The sequence below is a fragment of the Vipera berus genome, assembly GCF_964194415.1.
Source record: "Vipera berus genome assembly, chromosome: 1".
Taxonomy (NCBI): Eukaryota; Metazoa; Chordata; class Lepidosauria; order Squamata; family Viperidae; genus Vipera; species Vipera berus.
The window spans coordinates 249556108-249570417 of record NC_138202.1 but is presented as its reverse complement, the minus strand read 5'-3'; positions in this window follow the sequence as shown (position 1 = coordinate 249570417).

Here is a 14310-nt window from a genome sequence, read left to right as displayed (position 1 = left end):
TATACATTTGTTTTTAAGGCTTGGTCTTGTGCAGCCATAACTATCCCCGTCTCTTTCTTCAACTTCCCAGCTCTTAACCAATTCCAGGTTTTGTTGAGCTTGTTTGCTTTATGTGCTAATTTTGTACTGCCTATATAATACTTTGCCTTGCCATGTCTTTCTTGAGAGCCAATTTGCATGCTGCCCAATTCCCAACAACTGTTCTTTTATACTTCTTGCACCTAATTCAAATTTTAAGTATACTAGTTTAGCTGTGTACTTATCAGAGCACTAATACAATTACACTATAGTATAATTAGTACTATACTACACTTTCTATAGTAATATATAGTATAGTATTTCGTTCACAGCCACCATGCAATAAAGGTGTGAGGCAACGTAATAAAAATTATGAACTTATCAAAAAGCATTATTAGCATTTATCTTAATCTTCACTTTTGAAGAGTGTTCCACAGTACTTAGATGCAATATTTAAGTGGCTCAAACAATTAATTATTCTGCAGGATTGTTACCAAGGTTCATTCTCACAAACTATCTGTCTTTAGTTCATGCATCTCTAAAGAAATTGGATTTTATCAGATTTGCTTTTCTCCAAATAGAAGGGGTTTTTTTCCTTTACAAAAAGGGTCACTATCCAAGATAGGTTCTTATTGCAGAAAGATTAAGATGACATTCATGCTCCTGCAGTCAAGCATGTCAGGGCCTATACTGATTTACAAAAGCTTCTGAAACAGGAATGCTGGCAGTCCCAGGTGCCATCATAACTCAAGGACCATGCAGATTATTAAATGAGGACCTCAAATGTTCACAATTTCCAATTTCCTGCTGGCTTCCCCATTGCCTTTGCTTATGGAAACCAGCAGAGGACATCAGAAACCACAATCATGTGACCCTTGCTCAATGCAATATAATCGCAAGCCAGGTGCCAAACACCCAGATTGCAATCACATGACCACAGAGTCACTGAGGGCCAGTCATAAGTACCATTCATTCAGCACATTGTTACTTTGACTGGTTGTTGGGTGAATAGTCATGACCTGACAACTATTTGTAAACAAAAATCACTACCTTTTCTCTGTTCCTGTCCTTTCCCATTCCAGTCCTCCCCATCGAAAGGAGAATTGCAAAATGTTACAGTTTAATCTCTGTTAATTGAATGAATCAAATATTTTGAATATAAAGGAGCTCTTTAGAAAGAATTACATTTGTGCATAAAAGAAAAAATGCCTATTTATATGCTTTTGAATATTTAGATGGGCATTGCCCGTTTGCTTGCCACCCCTGATTCTCAAATGGCAATAATTTGTCAATATTGCTTGTTAATGTATCAGATTTAATTCCAAAAAAGGTCCTTTGGAGCACAAAGGGATACGATTATAGCATCTATCTGCAACTCTTTAAAGCACTGCATCTTTTGGGGCACATGCAACTGGTTGGAGGAATTGCAAACAGCTGCTACATTTAGGTCCCCATGCATTCCAAAGTAACTGTGTGGAACTGAATCTGAAGCATTCCATTATTGTACTTGTTGGCCTTCATTGTGAATTGATCTATATTTTGTTTTTGGGTAATATTTTCAATTAAAAAAAAGATTATATGAGCAGCTCAGGCAATGCTACAAAAATAACAAACTAAGAGCAGTGATAGAATGATTAATTCCAGATGAACTAAAAAAAATAAGTTACAGAAACATTTTGACAGTTTTACCAAAGGGGAGTGGGAGTGTTAAATTATGTTTTTAAGGATCACTGATCTAGGCTGCCTCTTGGGTTTTCTTGAAGGAGATTCATATAAGTGCAATTTATAAAATGTGCATGGGTATAATTTTTTTAATGAAAACAAGAGATGCTTCTCCAACAAACTCAAATCGAAATATCAGTGTTGCAAAATACCAGAGTGGACTAATCAATGCTCAACTTACTTCATTAGTTTTAATTTATCTCTGTTTAATATAATGAGTATTTCTGCCTGATTATTATACATTACTACATTATTTTACGTGTTTTACTTGTGATATTCTACTAGGTCTTGGTGAAGATAATTTAAATTGATCTTCAGATTTAGTTAACCGTTTTGGATTTTATAAATCTGAAAAGATGACTGGCAGCAAAGTGAGTTTATACAAATCTGATTTTACATGACTGAGTATAATTTTTGGATTTCTGGATTATTTTGAGAAAGATGTCTAAGAAATTTACTGCTTAGATATCTTTGTTACTTACTCTATAGAGAAAAAAAATTACTCCAAAGAGGAAATTATCTCTGTACATGACAGATTCTCCATAGAGATCATATTGCCTAACAAATATATTTTCTAAGAATCTTGGTTTTGGTGAAGTTCCAAATAGTTCGTGGTAACTTGATTCTTCTGTTCCCTAAGTTGATGAGTTCTCTTAATGAACCATTTATCTGATTACATGTGGAGAATTACAATCTTCTCTGCTCTTGGTAATTGAAGGAAGCTCAAATTTATTTTTGCAACTTGCATGGCATACTAGTAGTTCTCCTTTAGAACTGTCTTATGAAATACACTTAGAAACAAGAGATCATATTTTAAGAAATCCCCATGTAATTTTAAAATTCTGTCCTTTTACTTATCTGCAATTAAACCCACTAAATTTTAAAATCACTGAAGGACTACAATTTTATGTAGATATATGCACTGTATTTTTAAAGAAATATAATGGCATTTTATTACACAATATAATAGTGTTTTACGTCAAGTACAAATTTCTATGAGGGTATGAAGTCAGACACAACTTTGCAACTAACAACAACAATCACTGATTCATTTTCCCCTTGTAGTAATGCTTTATACTCTCATAAACTATAGTAATATTTTCAAATATGCTCAGTTTAATTTTAAAGTAGAGCTCCAGACATTATTTATTTATTTATTTATTTTATTTGTATACCGCCCTTCTCCCGAAGGACTCAGGGCGGTGAACAGGGCAGTACATGTTAAAAGACGATACAAAAATTAAAAGAGATTAAACAAAATGCCCACAACTCTTACAATAGGTTAAAACACAATTAAAAGTAATAAAACCCAACCCCATCCCATCAGGCCAGGCCAGCTTGTTCGAAGAGATAAGTCTTTAGATCGCGCCGGAAGGAGCGGAGGTCGGGTGCCATCCGGAATCAATTCAATTCAATTTAGAATCAATTCACCATCTCCTTCTACCATTATAATAAGGCCATCAAAACTACTCCAGAATCTGATGCCTCTGGAACAAGCTTAGGGCATACATTAAAGCAGTGATAAGAAAAGGGCAGGAGAATGAAGAAAGGCAAGCGGATACCTATTGAGGTTACATAATGCTATCCAATTATTTAGAATAAAACGTAAAAGGTTGAACCCCACATCTAGAAGAAAGCACAGATAAATTCAGAATGGAAATCAAAGTGCAAAAGTAAATATATATATATATATATATATATATATATATATATATATATATATATATATATATATATAAGGTAAAGGTAAAGGTTCCCCCGCACATGCATGCTAGTCGTTTCCGACTCTAGGGGCCGGTGCTCATCTCCGTTTCATAGCCGAAGAGCCAGCGCTTGTCCGAGGACGTCTCCGTGGTCATGTGGCCGGCATGACTAGACGCCAAAGGCGCACGGAACGCTGTTACCTTCCCACTGTAGTGGTCCCTATTTTTCTACTTGCATTTTTACGTGCTTTCGAACTGCTAGGTTGGCAGAAGCTGGGACGAGTAACAGGCGCTCACTCTGCTACGCGGCACTCGGGATTCGACCCGCCAAACTGCCGACCTTCCAATCGAATATATATATATATATATATATATATATATATATATATATATATATATATATATATATATATATATATATATATATATACACACACACACACACACATACATACTCTGTGTGTGTGTGTGTGTGTGTGTGTGTGTGTGTGTGTGTATATATATATATATATATATATATATATATATATATATATATATCAAAAAAGGGAACACTTAAACAACACAATGTACTGTATTTAATAGTAGGATGTCTTATCTTGTGTTCCTTTTTTTTGAGCAGCATATATATAGAGGGAGGGAGGGAGGGAGAGAGAGAGAGTGTGTGTGTCATGGGCCATTCTTTTCATTCTCGTTCAGTGAAGCTCATACTGGTTTTGCTTTATCACTTATTAGCAAATTATAAACTATTCCTGAAAGTTTATTTTGATTTTTAAAGTACTTGTGCATTAAGCAGAAATAAGCATGCTTTAACACATAGGTAGCATTAAGCTAGGGAAAATCTTTCACACTACGCATAGTAACCTCTTCCTTACCATAAGTGTTAATCTCTTCTGTTCCGAGCATGTTTCAGATGCCAATAACAGTTGGAGAAAGGTTGGTGAGATTTTTTTCATGTAACTTTATTTGACAGCAGATCTATATCATTAGGGACTAATTTGTGTAATACTGCTCCCAGGGTCAGAGTCTGACAAATGTTCATTGTTGTCTTTTCAAGGATGTTAAAAAAATTTACTGAAATCATTATGTAGGAATCCAAATGTGGATACTCTTCTATTTGATTCAAGAGAAGATGTTTGTATAGGAAAGTGTCTTCCTATTGAAACGTTTCACTCTTCTTGTTCCAAGTGTTTCACGTTTTTCAAACAAGTATTTTTCTAAAAGCTATTAAGTATCCTTTGGGACCACATCTCAGTGGCAGAATATATGGTTTTCAAGTTCCTGGTATTTCCCGAGTTTGTCTTTTTAAAAAGTGCTCACTGGTAGCAGTGGAAAGCTTCTTGTGTGATCTGGGACAACTGCTGTCACTTAAAAGTAGAAAGGTTTGAAATAATTGTTTGCATCTATCTCCATTGCTGACGCTCCTGTACAGAAACTCAGTCTCAAATCAACTTTATCTGCAAACCAGAGGTAAGTAGTTATGGCAATATGGAAGGTAAAAAAGAAATTTCTTTGTATAGGAAATTTCCTTTTAAGAATCCTTGAGAAACTCCAATGTGAAATCGCTGGTCTCCTAACAAAATAAGTAAACGAATAGCAAATCTTTAAAGTTGACTTCTACCAAAAGACTGGATTCCAAGTGGTCAATGCTGCATTATTTTTAAGAGGCCTTCTTAAGCAAAGAACTCAAATTATTCCAAGTACCGGTAAGTTTTTGCAGACATGTTAAAGGTAAAATGATTGCAGGTGAACAAAGAGCCCAAATGCAGAACCTCTGCTTTAAAGAGTCTTCAAGAGATCCTAAACTGCCTTTTTTAGATACCATGCAATTCTGGGAAAAGAACTAAAAAAGTTCACATTTGTATTCTTTTCTCTTCCAAAGCACCATTTTGAAATCAAATCCAAAGCAATGAAGAGCCATAAAATTTTGTAAAGAAGGACGAGGGAGGACATGATAGCAGTGTTCCAATATCTCAGGGGCTGCCACAAAGAAGGAGTCAAGCTATTCTCCAAAACACCTGAAGACAGGACAAGAAGCAACGGATAGAAACTAATCAAGGAGAGAAGCAACCTAGAACGAAGGAGAAATTTCCTGACAGTTAGAACTAGGGCTTTTTTTCTCATAGAATGCTCAGAATGGAGTTCCGGCACCTTTTTTTTATGGATTTTTTTCAACTTTTGCACAAGCTGTGCTACTCCCTCTATTGGCTTTTGAAAGCCAATAGGAATTGCTGCTGAGCGCGCCAAAAGACCCAGCCAGCAAACGTTGCACATGCAAGTTATCTGCAATGAAGGCGAGTTGGCAGGATCTTTGCACCCCTCCCTGCTGCCCAACTACACCATCTCCTAGCTGTAAGTAAGAGAGGACCAGGAGTGAGAGGTGAGGAGCAGCACTTAATTCTGCCCTGCTGAAAAAGCAGAGTCCATGTGCACTCCTGCCTTGTGCTCACCCGTGTCAGCCAGGCTCTCCATTCCACGCTGCAGCATGGACAGCCTGGCACCGAAGCATGGAAAACATGTGCATCCCTGCCTCATGCTCACCTTGTGTCAGCCAGGCTTACCACAAGTCAGAAGGAGAAAACACAGTGGCAAAGAAACCCCATCCTCAAATAACTCGCATTTGTCAAGTCCACCCTGCCCTCTGCGAGACCCTTGGACCAATGGGGAGGCGAGGCCTGGCAGACACGATTTCCCTCTCCACCTCTTTTTAACAGTAGTCCTGAAGATACCTGGAGGAGACGGGAGCGGCAATGCCATGGTGCTGTGGGAGCCGTGGGCCCGCTCTACACGGGGCAGGCAGAGGCGGCACTAGTGGGGCAGCTGCAGGCACTAGACACGGAGGTGGCACGCATGGGGCACGGGTGGCTCACCTTCCATGGGCCAGGCCAGCTGGTGGCCTACCCAATTCTGGACCTGCGCCGCTGCCGCCTCCCCCTGTGCACCTACATGGGCACCCTGGAGTGTCTGGCCTGCAACATCTGCTGCTGCCTCAGCTGGCCCACCACCCGCGCCCTCCGGCCACCCCGCACTGGTGTCTGGCTTGGTGCCATCAGTGTGCATTGTGGGAGACACATCACCACACGGATTGTCCCTGAACTACTTCACTGACTTAACTTGGTTTGACCACATCATCCCGTATGGCCTGGAGGGGCTGGGGGTCACCTCCCTCAGCCAGGAACTGTCTCATGCCTACTATTTTAGTGGTTATCTGGATTCTTGCAGATTTTGTATGTCTATCTGAAGTGGTAATCTTAAGCATTTTTTTCATAAATTACTTAAAGATATGCAACTATAATTTTTCATATTTATCTAATGTTACTCTTGCATCTACTTTTTTCAATCCATTTTCTTTCTGTCATTAATTCCCCAAGAATAAGAAATGTAAATTGTAAGCTCATAGCACAGTTCTATATCATTGTTAAAATACACTGGGCAATTATGGACATATACATTGATATTCATAAATAGATTGAATTGTAACACTTCCCCCCCTCACGTAAGCCTGTTCTCTTGTGTATATAATTTGAACATAGGCCATTTTTTATCAGCAGTTGTAAAGAAATAGAAACAAAATGTTTAACTTGTGTATTAATAACAATTTTTTTGTAATTCATTATCTTGTCAGTAACATGACTCCATCAATTAAACACATATATGTTGAAGGCAGCATATGCACTTGTATTAGCCATCTGTTATCTCCCACTGCTAGTCCTTCCAAAAGGAATATTATGTCATACTATATATGCAAAAGTTGTCTCCTCTATTAAAGTGTAACACATCATTTTCCAAGAAGACAAAAAAAATTTCCATCTTTACTATACCCACCTGCAGTATATAAACATGGGGGAGCTATCCCACAATTTTTCACCCCTATGGCAGCCTACTATGCTGTCTTCATGATAAATTTGATAAAACAGAACTTAGTGTTCTAAGTTCATCATGAACTAAGTCTGATGAAAATAACTATTTTGGCAGGGATGAATTAATAGCATGCATTTTGGGTTATAGGAGCATCTCATTCACTTGAACCAATGTGATCATATCTTTAAGATGGTATGTACAAGCTATCAATAATGTGGTTGCTAATATAGGTAGGTCCGGCTTATGAGCTGTTTGTATTTAAGGAGATGCTCACAACAAATTCTAGTTTATTTGGTGAATGCCTGAAAGATGCATTACTTCATCTAAGGCAAAAACAGATGAAAAAACTAAAGGCAATTATGAATTAAATTTGGCTCAAATCTCAAAGATTTGCCGGATGAGAATTGGACAAAACTTTGGAATTTACTATGAACATTTGCCTTAAATACAATAAATTAAATTTATGTTAAGAATTGAATATATAATTTTTTAATTATATAAATAAATATATAAATAAAATTATATAAATAAAAGAGTAACAAGATGAAAGTTCCGGCACCTTTTTTTTTTTTTAGAAAAAAAGCACTTGTTAGAACAAGTAATATGTGGAACGACTGTGGATGCTCCAACACTGTAAGTTTTTAAGAAGAGATTGGACAACCATTTCTCTCAAATAGTATAGGGTTTCCTGCCTGGGAAAGGTCCCTTCCAACTGTTTTATTCTGTTATATAAGAGACCAGGCCATGCTGCACAGAAATCAAAATCACTCCAGGTTTTTTATTTGCTTTTTTAGCTTCCATGCCTTTGTCTTTTCTTTTCTTTTTTACTATAAATACTCCTGAATAGGAATGATTCTGTAGATCTGATATAATGAGACTTTCAACATTTTTGGAATAAAATCCCTTACAAAATACTTCTGAGAAAATTTAGGAATGAAAAAGTACAAAGGTAAGTTATTACAAGGATAGTTCACTCTTAAATGAACAGCGGTAGACATAAATGAATGTTATGTTATCAGCAGTGCTTTTTTTGTAAAAGAAAAAGGTGCCGGAACTCACACATGTCATACAACCCGCCTTGCCTACCCTACAAGGTTCCATCCAAAAAAGGTGCTGGAACTCCGTTCTGAGCGTTCTATGAGGAAAAAAGCCCTGGTTATCAGAAGATAAAGATTTAAGCAATGGACCTCCTAAACATTTGTATTCAGATTTCTACCTTGTAACTTAATTTAGGGATGGATAAACACCAACAAGTTGGCAAGACACTTTAGGAGCATTTCATGAAGTAGAAATAAAGACAAATATGTAAACAGCACAAGCAGGTTCAGTAATCCTAACATGACTGCAGTAAAAGGGATATTGAAACTATACTTAATAGCTCAAAGTTAGTCCAGGGCACAGAGCAAAGGGACCAAAAATGAAAGAGCTAATTTATCCATAAAGAGTTATACAAACAATATTTTGCAATCACATTTGCCATGTGAAAGGAAGGAAGGAAGGAAGGAAGGAAGGAAGGAAAGAAAGAACAAAAGGAAAAAACCATCCATAATCATCAAAAGCAAGAGGAATGCCTTAATGAAGGTAAAACCTTTGGATTTTAAGGGGGGGAAGTAGTGATTAAACAAAAAAGCAATGATTTACAAATACATATTAGCATGTAGTAAATTGCTGAAATTTTTTCACCTCCAAATGATCAGAACTAGGATTAATTAATTAATTAGTTTTTTATCCTGCCTTTCTTCTTTATAAATAACTCAAGGCAGTGAACATACCTAATACTCTTTCCTCTTCCTACCTTCCTCACAGCCGCAACTTCTGCGTTGAGAGACAGTGACTGCCTTAAAGTTCCCCAGCCGGCTTTCATGCGTAAAACAAGACTAGAACACAGGCTCCTGGTTTCTTTTTTTTAAAAAAAAAGTTTTATTGGTTTTTCAGTTAAAATCTACATATTTAGAAAGCATCATGATGACTGGGTAATCAGAGATTCAGTAACAGAGATTTCAGTACATAATTCAGGTTACATTATCAAAACATCCTTCTCAATTTCCCTTAACATTTCATACAACCAGTTTAAACTAATAAATTTCTAGAGGTAGCGTGGTCAGTTGAAAAATTTGTCAATTCAATTTCATTGAGATATATCTATGTCTTGTTATTAAAGTTTACCTAATTTTAATTTTAATTATATTATTCAAATTTAGCCTTTAACATCCCAAATAATACTCACAACCCAAATTTCCCTTATTTCATTACAGCAAAAACTATAGCATCTAACATGTACACAGTGGCTGAGTAGCTATGTTCTACCTAATAAACATCGGCTGTTTCACATCCTAATACATCACACGTTACTGACAGGACCACATCCTATGTTTATCAATCTAGAACTATTTATACACAACCAGATTCTGTTTTAAATTTTAGCTAATTCTTAATTCTTGAATAGAATAATCAAACGTCTTTTAACATGAAACGTGGGATCTATAAACCAAATTTCCATTATGTCAGTGCACAAATTATAATGTCTAAAATAAGCCTAATAAATACATAAACACATTCTAGTTCTATCTCATAAACATTTTCTATTTTAGATCCTGATAGATCACTGATTACTAAAAGGATAACCTTTAATGGTTCTCTAAGAACTCACTTTTAAAATGTAACTCGGGCTTTCTTTTTTTGCCAATCAGGTTTCCAGACCAAGGCCTTTGAATTGCCAGATAGGTCTCCCTTCACTCCAATACATATTACTTGAATCGAAGGAGGCCATCTAGACATCAGTGATCCACAAAACCCAAACCATTTCTAATCATTATGTTGTTGCCCTATTAGTTCTAGTCTCTGTATTTGCTCTAAAAACTTTATCTTCAGTTCGGTCTGGATTCCTCTTCCGTCTGGGTTCATCTGCTTTAAATAGAGAGTCTTATCCAATTTTGTAATTGCTTGGCTATCCAGGCTTTCAAAAGGGACGTGGTGGCTCAGTGGGTTAGGACGCTGAGCTTGTCGATCAGAAGGTCGGCAGTTTGGCGGGTCAAATCCCGAGTGCCGCGTAGCAGAGTGAGCGCCTGTTACTCGTCCCAGCTTCTGCCAACCTAGCAGTTCGAAAGCACGTAAAAATGCAAGTAGAAAAATAGGGACCACTCCGGTGGGAAGGTAACAGCGTTCCGTGCGCCTTTGGCGTCTAGTCATGCCGGCCACATGACCACGGAGACATCCTTGGACAAGCGCTGGCTCTTCGGCTTTGAAACGGAGATGAGCACCGGCCCCTAGAGTCGGAAACGACTAGCACTCATGTGCGGGGGAACCTTTACCTTTACCTTTATCCAGGCTTTCAGGAAACTGTCTTTGTTGATCTTCCACATCCTCTATGTTAACATCACTATCTTCCACATTAAGTTTTCCCATAGTATGTTGTTGGTCCTTAAGGTTATTTGCCATAATGATAGTTCCTTGTACTTTTAAAGTTGTCGGTTCTTTGGATAGTTGTTGCTTATATTCCTCTGTCTCAATAGTAATATCTTCCAATTTTATTATATTCTGAAGTGTAAATTCTTTAATTGCAGTCTGGGTTTCAATTTGTGACTTAAGGTTGGCATGTAAATTATTGAATCTGGAGATAGACATCTGTAGATTGTTTCAAGTATGAGGTTATAATCAAGCAAGGTTTATGGCTGATCCTTCTCCATTTTGTAATAATTATAAATAGTCCTTGGTGGAGGCTATTTTTCAAACAAAAATCAGTAAGAGTCCACCTCCACAAGTCTAAGCCAAATTCATCTCCAGCTGTTTCAGGTTTTTATCTTAATGCCAAGGTCAGTCCAAAATGTAGGCAAGCTTGTTTGCCAATAAAAGGTAAAGGTAAAGGTTCCCCTGCACATGCGTGCTAGTCGTTTCCGACTCTAGGGGCCGGTGCTCATCTCCGTTTCAAAGCCGAAGAGCCAGCGCTTGTGCAAGGACGTCTCCGTGGTCATGTGGCCAACATGACTAGACGCGAAAGGCGCACGGAACGCTGTTACCTTCCCACCAGAATGGTCCCTATTTTTCTACTGGCATTTTTACATGCTTTCGAACTGCTAGGTTGGTAGAAGCTGGGACGAGTAACAGGCTCTCACTCTGCTACGCGGTACTCAGGATTCGACCCGCCAAACTGCCTATCTTCTGATCAACAAGCTCAGCGTCCTAACCCACTGAGCCACCAGGTCCCTTTGTTTGCCAATAGTACTCACTAAATATCCTCAGAGTACTTCAAAAGACAGTATCTTTTTATTTATTTATTTTTTGTCCCCTTTTTAGACTAATAGGTAGAATAGTCCATTTCTGTAAATATAGGAACTTTGGGCCAAAAGTAGAAAGGCAGTAAGTCCAATAAATCAGTATAATTTAGAAGGCTGTTCCTTTTCTCTCCCAATGTAGACAAAGGCCGCTCTTAAGGGGAAAAAAATCCCTTCCCTCTCTCCTCGCAGGGGGAAGCAAATTCAAGAAACTTTTGACAGGGAAAGTAGACAATTAGGAAAACAAGAAGGCAATTCTCACCCAGTTTTCAAGTGCTTTTAAGTGCTTTGTTGTGCTTTTGGCTTCGGCAGGAAACGGCTAAATGATGGGCCATGGGAGTGTCCGATCCTTTCTTCTTTGGTTCGGAGAGTAGCTCCAAGCCAACGGGAGGGCCACCACCCTTCTACTGCCGACTGGAGAGACCTCTCCCCCTCTCATTGCCCTTCCAGGGCGACTTTCAACCCTTTTACAGGGGCCCCCTGATGAAGAAATCCAGGCAACACAAGGAGTGAATCCCTTGCACATCTGGGAGCACCGAAATTCCAGAACCGGAAGCCAGGCTCCTGGTTTTTAGGCTAGCATCTTAACTACATCAAACTTAGAACCAGAATTCTAAGAAATTTCACATGAGCCCTAAATAAATATTTTTAGCCCACTATTGTTAAACCTGCTGCTGCAGAGATTTAATGGTGTTCACAAGCTGAAATAATTTTAAAGGACAGGTTTTAAAATCATGAAGGAAAAAATAATAACAGAATAGAATAGAATAGAATAGAATAGAATAGAATAGAATAGAATAGAATAGAATAGAATAGAATAGAATAGAATAGAATAGAATAGAATAGAATAGAATAGAATAGAATAGAATTCTTTATTAGCTAAGTGTAGTTGGACACACAAGAAATTTGTCTCCGGTGCATAAACTCTCAGTGTACATACAAGTAATAGTGATAAATCATGATCACAAACAACATAAAAAATATATTCATCATAAATCATAAAATGCAACACTTCATCATAAATCATAAGATGCAACACTTGGTGATAATCATAGAATACTATCATCTGCATTATTGGACATGATACTTTCTTACCCTCACATCCCATTTGTGCATTTGGCGCAAATATCTGATTGGCTGTGATCTTGGACTACACAGTAGCCAGAAAAAATGATGATGATGATGATGAGTCCAATAAATTTTCAGAGGCTATGCAACCCTAATACATCTTATGTAGATGTGACAGTATGAGTTAAGTTCGATCTAGTGGATTTAGATCAATTAAATTTTATCCACACTAAATCACCTATCAATGAATTCCATTATGTTGCAATAAGTCTAGTGCACAATTCAAAGAAGCATTATTGGATCATGCTTGTTGAACCTACTGCATTTTGTTTTACATGGCAGATTATACTAAACTGGACAAGTTAAGTACAATTTCTATGAAAAGTGTTTCAACAAAATTATCCTTAACTGGGATTTGTTTTCCTTATGAATTACAAGATAAGATCATCTTTTAAGGTTTTCTATTCAATAAGTCTGTCAAATTTATTTCAGTTCTTGCATTATTAGGCTTCTGCTATTATGTCCTGATTTGGTTCAACATTTAACATTTGAAGAGATAATAATTTATCTCTAGTTTGTGATATAAAATTGACAAATGAAACCAGGTACCTTCAAAATGCATGTTTTTTTTAAAAAATGTCAAGAGTTCATAAAGGAAATGTATCAGAATGCTTTTCTTTTTTTTCTGCAGAATTAGATTAAAATAAGAATAGTTGATTTTTTTAAGGACATTAACTTTGCAAGGTTTCAACAGAATATATTTCCAGATTTCTCCACAATGTATTTTTTGAAATAATCCCTCTCTACCACTTTTAATCTCTGGAAAAGTCTCTAAGGCTGGAAAAGGTGGTAAGAAAGAAAAGAGAATGACCAGCAGTAAGTAAGGTGGATAAATTCAGTCACAGTGGAGATGAGTGCACCGTTGGGAGACTTGAAAGAACTGGTTAAGGACAGATTTGCTTGGTTAAAAAAAAATCTATATGGTTGATAAGATTCAAAAACAAATTGATGGCACGTAACCAACTAATCTCTTTTAAAGCAATGAATGCAGGGATAAAGAGAGCACAGCAGCCTCCATTTTACCCAATAAAGAGCTAAAGTTGTGAACAACCAATACTCAAGTGTCCAAAAGATCTTTTAAAAATAAGTTCTTTTCCACTTCCTTTGTCAAACAATACCAAAAAAATAATTGAGCATTAATTTGTGCTTGTGGGATGAGGTGCTGCGCTGTCTCTGATCCCGAGGTTTTGTGAGGTGCCAGGAGAATTGGCAGAGCAATCTTGGTCTGCGCTTAGAAGGCCCAGGCTATTTTCTCTGAGATTTCCCTGTTCTGAAAAAAAGGCTAGTGGGCTGACCGACTGCAGGCTCATTTTCTGCACCAGAGGTTGTATTCCCAGTCAGAATGAGAATGTGTGGTTCAAGATTTATGTATGGTAAATCTTCCTCAACTCTTTTCTTTCCCCTAGCTACAAAAGGCTATGCATTCATTAGGGTTAAGCTCAGGATTTTTTTTCTTCGTTTTGCCTTTTCTACTTTTTCAAACCACAGAGCTATATTTAAAAAGAAAACCAAATGCAGGTTGGACAGGCAGACAGCAGCCTGTGCGTTTTTTCAGAAGTGGACAGTTCATGCTTATTCATGCACAGGACATGGAATTCTTAGCATCT